Here is an 8,088-nt window from a genome sequence, read left to right on the forward strand (position 1 = left end):
ATTTTACATCGGCTTCGTTTTACCTCTGCAATTTTTTTGGCTGACCCAAAAACCACGCTGCCTATACAGTTGCACGCCTTAGCTCAATCGCCTCAAACATGACGAAAGGAAGAAGACGTTTTATGTGGTGTTGTTTATTATAAAATGCCAACTGACCGTTTACAGACCATTGGACAGGGAGGCCAAGCTCTTATTTGCATCTTATTTACAAAAACTTGGCGTTCATTTTTTCTCTTGAACGCCTCTTCTTGAACTTTCCTGGAGATTCATTGACTCCTATCATTCATCGCTCAAATCCAAGAAAATGTTACGAAGCGACTCCACAAATTTCGCAGCAGATCTTCCCTTTTCAAGAGACGCAAAGAAAAATTCCATGAACAACACATACTACTCGCGTGTCTCCTCATCAGTAGTATCACCGTTACACACATCCACCCCTTAAAGCTCGTTCGCATGCCATCGATTTTTAATTACCTCCGCCAGGTCGGCTTCGGCAGTGGGTTTACTCGGCCGTTTTTCGGGTGTATCATGCCACTTGCGAGGCTGCGTCCCATTTAATATTTTCGATCCACGACCATCTTGAATGGTGTAGACGGTTCCACGGCTGTTGGTAACGACAAACGGCCCTTGCCATCGACTGCCTAGCTTCCGCGACCCCATTCCACTCCTTCCAGGATTATGGCGGTCCTCTCACTTGACCTCCGTGCCTATGGGGAACGCTCGTACCGTTCTACTTGCAGTTTTCTGCCTAGTCCTTCCCTGAACGGCGGCCAATTTTTCTCGATCTCTCCTTCTTCTTTCCTCTAGCCCCTCAGGAGAAAAGCGTATTGCCGGCCACAACCCAATGTTCTGATCGACCGGAAGGCGCGGATGTCGGCCGTACATCAGCATGAACGGGGACATGCCTGTGGTTGACTGTATGTAAGCAACATGAACTAGCAACACCATTGGCAATTTCACCTCCTTTGGCCATTAGCCACTGCTTGATCCTTCGGTTATTACGTTCGGTTGGGCCATTTGTTTGCGGATGGGATGGTGCCGTCCTAAGCCGTCTGATACCCAGCTTTTGCAACCAATTCCCAAACTCTTCGCTCTCGAAGCAAGCCCCTTGATCGGCTAGGATCATTTTTGGCACCCCATGGTTGGCATTACTACTCCGCTGATCGTCGTCGCCCGCTGATTAGGCAGGGCTGCTGCCTCAATCCATCACAATAGGTGTTCTGCCATTACCACGATGTATTAGCTCCCACTAGTTGTCACCGGAAAGGGGCTCATGACGTCATCCAACCACAACTCGCCGATTTCTGAGACAGGAATGGGTTCCATGGGATGGGTTGCCCCTGTCGTATCCACATTCATTAGTTGACAACGCTTACAGGACAGCACATAATCTATCACCTCCCTTCTCATCCCGGGCCAGTAGGCGCTCTGCCGAAGTAGGTCGTATGTCTTGGGGCACCCTGTACGTGCCATCTCATGGTATTCGATGATAAGATTCCGTCTCAAGATGCGAGGTATCACGGACAGCACAACATGTGTATCAGTGGCGTTCCAGCAAATTATGCCGGGTTCATTCAGCCTAAGCCGATCAAAGTGACTCTGGAACGTTTCCAATGTTCCTTCCATCCAACAAGGCGGCTGCAACCTTTTGTAACACGGGATCCTGCCGTTGGGGATGCACCAACTTTCCTGGATCCAGTTCGACGACGAGGTCATTGGCTCCAATCATGATCCTGAAAACCTCATCTTGAGCCTGTGGTCTTGATGGCCGATCAGCCAAGCGGTTCTCTTTTCCTGGCACGCGCTGGATCGCGAAGTCGTACGCTTGCAACCATGGTGCCCAGCGTGCGAGCTTTCCGTGAGGATCTCTGGTGGTCCCAATCCACTCCAGGTGTTTATGATCGGTTTTGACATGAAACCCTCGCCCAAGCAGGTATGGCCTCCACTTATCCAGGGCCCAGACGATCGCTAAGCATTCCCTCCTAATATTGAAATACTTTTCTTCAGCGTTAGTGAGGACGCAACTGACATTTGATAACTCCATTCCTCTGCTTTAGGACTGCGCACATACCACAATCACTAGCGTTCTTTGCAACAATGAACATCTTTCCGACCCCGGGCAGTTTGAGGGTCGGTTGCTGATCCAAATCTGCGCTTTGACACACTCAAAAGCCCCATGTGCTTCTCCGGTCCATTCAAATTTTCGATTTTGCCAGAGCAAGTCGTGCAGTGGCGCAGCGATCGTGTTGAAATCCTAGACATACCGACGACACTGGTTTTTCCAGTGGCCTGGGTTGCCACGCATGTAGCAACGGCTGGTTCAAGCGTACCCCCGAGATTCCGTCTTGACGACTGCAAGCTGTTCGGCGAGTTGGTCTACTCTGGTCTGCAGTTCCTCCATTGGTGAACCACCTTTCTTCACCCGCGACTGTAACGTGGCCAGTGGTGCCTCGGGCAGTTCCCGGGTCAGACGCACCAAGCGCCGAGTGCACGTCTTCGGCGAGCTGGTCCGGCAGCAACCGGTGACGCGGCACTCTTTCTAACCCCGGCAAAGCGCGATCCAGCGACTCCTGCAGACCGGCGAAGAACCCGGTCGTGTCAGATCCAGGCGTCATCCTGGCCGTCTTGAACGGCCTCATAGCCTTCTGGCGGTCGGTCGGCATGTCGAACTCCGCTGCAAGTGCTTCCTTCGCTGCGGCCCAGTCCATCTTCCGAGTGCTTCTTCCGGCAGCATCCAAGGCCGACTTCGCCTGGCTTCTAGGAAGGGTCTTCAGCGCCGCTAAATTACCCCGGTTGGTGTTCAGCCCAGCAGCCTCCGCAACCCCCTCAAAGTCCTCCGGGAAGGTCCGAACATCCCCATCCTCAAAGGAATGTGGCCACGGGATCTTTATCCTCATTCTGGTCACGGCACCAAATGAAAGGATGAAAGCCTTCGCTGCGGAGTTATTTATTAGGAAATGCCAGCTGACCGGTTACAGAACATTGGACAGGAATGCAAAACACTCGTTTGCATCTTATTTACAAAAATTGGACATCCACCTTCTCCTGAACGCGTCTCCTTGAACTTTCCTGGAAATTCATTGACTCCAATCTTTCATCGCTCAAATCCACGCAAATGTTACAAAGCGGCTCCGAAAATTTTGCAACAATGATACCTCCTTCAAGGCTGTCCAGAATCCTAACCGTATTCGTGCAATGATGGCATGGCATTGCAATGTCTAGTTTACCAACACGCCTGCAACCCTTCCTTTTGTCGTATTGACTGTTCCGCTGCGCGCAGCTAAGAACAAACTCTTCGCATGACCCTTGACGATTCCAGGACACGTTTATTTTTACCTGCTTAGCCTTTTGTTCGGATCTAGCCAGTTAGGTGACCTTTCGATTTGTGCTCCTCACAAAGCTAATAATTTTTGGTGCAGCTGGTGCTCCGTCTTTTGTGTTAACACCGACTCATTCTCTCAAGGACCTTTTAGATCCAAATCCATTGCAACAGCGACATTAGTGAGTCTTTAACGTTAACTTTACACCGTGACTCGGGTATTAGCGCTGTCATTCATCCGTGTTGCTGATTCTACTACTTGATCATCCACATTCACGCTTTTTGTGACCCTGGCATATGCCCAACGGTCCAAGGCTGATAGGCCTTAGCGACTGTCCTCGGTTTTAGCTCGAATTGACCAACCAGATTATGCCAACTCTTCTGCTTCACAAGGTCCGTTGTTCTGGTTTCTCATTTCCTGTAATTTGCAGTTTTTTCATGTGTCAGGCGGAGTACCTCCTGTTTTATCCACACCCTCTTTGTTGTTGCCCGCCACCTTCAAATCCTAACTATTTTAACTTCTTTTATCTCGATAACCTTCCTAAGTAATCTTGGTTGCTGTGCTTTTCTGTCCGTGTTCGTTTAGCCGTTACTAAGTCTACATGGGGTAATTCTTACCGTTTGTGGCACAATCCATTTTCCACGCAACCTCAGTTCCCACAAATCCTCCAGTCATACTTTACCGTGACAATAACTTTATGATCACGCCTAAGGGTAACCCACCCACCAGCTGGGAATAAACCTTGTTATTACTTGTTATATCCACGTGCCCACATTATTTGTTCCGGGGTGCAACAGACTGAAAGCCATGAGGTTAGAGTGAAATACAAATAATGATGCTTTGTACCGCCGAGTGGAGGTTATGAATGACAGTGAATTCAGCTGCAGGGTATAAATAAGGATGCACCCTGACCCTTCTTGGATCTATATATAGCTTCTGCTACAGGCGTCACGTAGAAATCAGGCTTGTGTCCTACTAAGCTCAACCATACCAGAATAGCTGATGAATGGTGGCCAAGCCAATGTACTGTCCAGTGTGGTCAACCTACGATAATTAACTTGTGGTTCTTGGTGCCCCCAGGCTGTTGACACATGTGCTGGAGGATGCACATACACCTTTACCATTTGTTCCAGTGTGGTCAACCTACGATAATTAACTTGTGGTTCTTGGTGCCCCCAGGCTGTTGACACATGTGCTGGAGGATGCACATACACCTTCTACCATTTGTTCTCTGTATTCAGAAATCAGTCGGTTCCAAGCAGTAAGGATCATTCTTCATAGATTCTTCTTAGGTTGCTTTCCAATCGGACAACGGTTGCTGTCGGATTACAATCAACCGAGAAATGATAAAACCCTTACAACTGTTCTCAAACCCTCACCGACAACCTTTAACGGCCTATGTAAACAACCAAACCAAGTAGTGGATAAACTTCAAGGGCTGGCACCCAGAAGGGTTACAGTCGTCATTGGGCGATTGATTGCTGCGTTGGGGCTCAACGTCTGCAATTGTTGGCCTGCCGTTGGTGGTCGAGGACAGTGCGCATGAACACAGATGGCGGTCTAGGGACACATATTTGAGCTTATGTGTGCTCTGTGACCTGCAGACTACTTCCATTGACCGCTGGTGTGTAACGGATCGCACATCATATCATGGCTGTCCCAAGGACCCTACTGCCTCTATCTGTTGAGCAGAGCCAATCTTTTTCAGTGTATCTTTATCACGACCACTACAATGGCCTGTGTCGTTGCATTATTTGCAGTGAGCCTGGGGAAACGCGAGCAAACAAGCTTCTATAATTGATAGGTGGTTACTCACGGCAAAAATGCTTTTCCTCTAGTGACTCTACACACCTCAGTCGGAGCATACACGCACCCCACCATAACTCGGTGCTTCTGTCTCCATGAAAGCAAAAATTTAGATAATTTAGTGCATCTTTATTTGCAGATCGTCCACTGGCGACTCGTCTGCTTCTCCCATGATTGCAGTATGGCCAGCTACGCTTCAAACATTTTCCATACCAGGTGACCCAGATTCTGTACGTTTAACCAGCCGATCGTTCTTGCCTACCACAATTGAGAACCAAACACTAGACTAACATGTTCTGCAAACTGGTCTGATAGCAGCTGCTGACGCAGCGCTTCTTCGAATCCTTCAAGCCTTGACCCAACCACACTGGAGCGCATTCTAGCCCCATTTCCGCCTCCCTGAACTACCTCGAAGCCTCCTTGTGGTCGGCTGGTAGTTAAATCCTCCGGCAGAAGCTTGTTTCGCTGCAAGTACGTCCGTCTTCTCTCGGTCTGTTGTGGCCGCATTCGGAGCCGCCTTTATCCTGCCTCAGAGAGTTGTCACAAGAGCATTCAACTAATGCCGTTTTGGCTCTAATCTAGCTTCCTCAAATACTTCATCAGGACTCCTGGAGAGTCCAAATAGCCCTATTCCCGAAACGCCTAGGCAACCAAATTCCGGTTTTGTGATTACGCATGATGCCAAAAAGAGAGGTGCCTCCGTGTGAGTTCACCAATAAGATAAGGAGCCACAGCCAATTAGAAAGGAAATTGAAAATCTCATCTGCACAAAGTTTTTGGAAAACAAGCGTTTTTATGAACTTTTTCGGCGTTCTTTGATTGGTGAACTTCAACAAGCAAGACCCTGCAAAACGTTTTATCAATTTTCATATTAGTCTTCCGTCGACTGCACGAAAGCGCCCCGACTCCAACCACGTGTTTAATCAGTAGTATACACCATTACACATTACCATCCACATCATGTGGATTGGCACTATGGCTATTGAGAACATCTATGAAGTCGCACCTTTTGATTCTTCTGTACGCTCGGTCATATGAGCACCATAAGTAGCGGTCTTGGTACTGATGTAACCAAACTGCATACGCACAGTCGAATATTACGACTCAAATATTAGCACCCAGGTGCTCTCTGTGGCCGCTGATTTTCCAGGTTTGTTTCCGACTGACCTGGCTGTTGCTGGCGTAGCTGCACCGGATTGGGCGATGAAGGTCCCCGGAATTCTCCTGTCCGTCCTCACCATTAGCGAAGCATAGCATTTTTAACAAGGGCCTTTGGCCAGTTGAGCAGGCCGTTGTAACCATTTATACTATGGAAAGTTTTGATGCCCTAAGGAAGCGAAACCGAAATTTTAGCCCACCCATAGGTCTTTAACCAGGTTTTTATACTGGATAGCTATTTTTCACGGTGCCAAACAGGCTTTCTTTTCTCCAGTAGGCCTAATCAGTGCTAGCCCCAGTTTGTAGAGCGTGCTTAGTCCTCATCTACATAGTCGTTCCGTCCAACGTTCGCCACTGTTTCACGTTTCCACAGTCCTATCTGAACTACCAGCCCACATGGGTATCTGAGACTGACTGTGACCCTCTTACTACAATCTGTAGTTTTCCTACTACCCTAGAACTCTCAAATGTATTCCACCAAATCAATCATTCCTCAATCTGCTCTAAAGTTTCTCATTATGACCGCTCCCGTCTTCCTCAAAGCGGTCGCTAGACCTCGAATCCCCATCAGCTATCCTCCTAGTATGTTCAAAGTAGCCCTTAGATCCAGAAAATACAGCTACCAACCCCCTCACCTCTCGAAGTCGGCAAAGACGATATACCAGGCAACCTCAGATTGTTCAATTGTTCTAACTGACAAATCCTTGCCTCCTCAACCCGGCAACACTCTCTTACCGTTGTCAGTAGGTTCTGAAGTCCTGAATGACCTAGAAAATCTCAAAACACGTGTGCGCCAAATGCAGAACGAAATGTCCTCCCCCCGAACCNCTACAATCGATTGCATGCCTTCTGAATCCTGACGCAACATGCAATCAAACAAACTTAGAAAAAGCGTCACTTCTTATTGACACCATAGCCACTGTGATTAGTCAACGCATCGAATGCCGGTATCAAGTCGTAATATTCAATGCATCCGACCGAATACCACTTGAGCATGCCAAAACTCCCATCCTGAATGCATGTGGCACGCAGGACACCATATGCAAAGCTCGGCGGCTCCGGAAGTTGAAACTATCTATGTGCTGCCCGATAGTAATGCAAATCCGGGATGAAAAAATGCTACGCGTCTGCTAACAGCCCGGACTCTTCTCTCATCTACCAAAAAATTCCATACCTTAAAACTTAAATCTGCTCATACAAGAATGCAGAGACAGCTTACCAAAAAGTCGCTTGAACCTGTTGCCCCGTCACCCACCAGTACTTGGGCTGTCGAGTGTCACAATGCCACGCAAAGCTGTCTGTTGGACTTACGTCCTGTACCCCGCGCTCATGACCATGAGCCTTCCACTCCTATCTCTGCGCATCCACAAATGTTATCTCTGACCTCCACCACGACAACGAGATTGACTGCTGATTTACGAGATATGGTAACTAATCAGCCCACACATGAGGCTGTGGTGGAGAATGATAGCACAGGTTTTCACTCTAGATCTCCTGTCCTAATGACACTTCGTGTCTCCCCACCAAAGCGCTTCCTTGGACTCAAGCACTCGCTGTCCAAGCCTGGCACCGTGACCCCTTCTCCTATACCAACTCCCCGAGCTCCCGCTCTTTGCCCTTCTAAAAACTCGACTAAACCCGTAATTCCTCATAAGCACATCTGTGAGCCCTCCAGCCTCTGTCAGTTTCCTGGCCCGGTCTCTAAACTACAACTACCGTTACGTAATCCTAGACCCTCTCAATTTCCGGCCCTCTGGAAACCTGCGTACAATATGCCTGGGATCCCTTTTCAGCACTACCTACT

The sequence above is a fragment of the Opisthorchis viverrini genome (genome assembly GCF_000715545.1).
Source record: "Opisthorchis viverrini unplaced genomic scaffold opera_v5_345, whole genome shotgun sequence".
NCBI lineage: Eukaryota > Metazoa > Platyhelminthes > Trematoda > Opisthorchiida > Opisthorchiidae > Opisthorchis > Opisthorchis viverrini.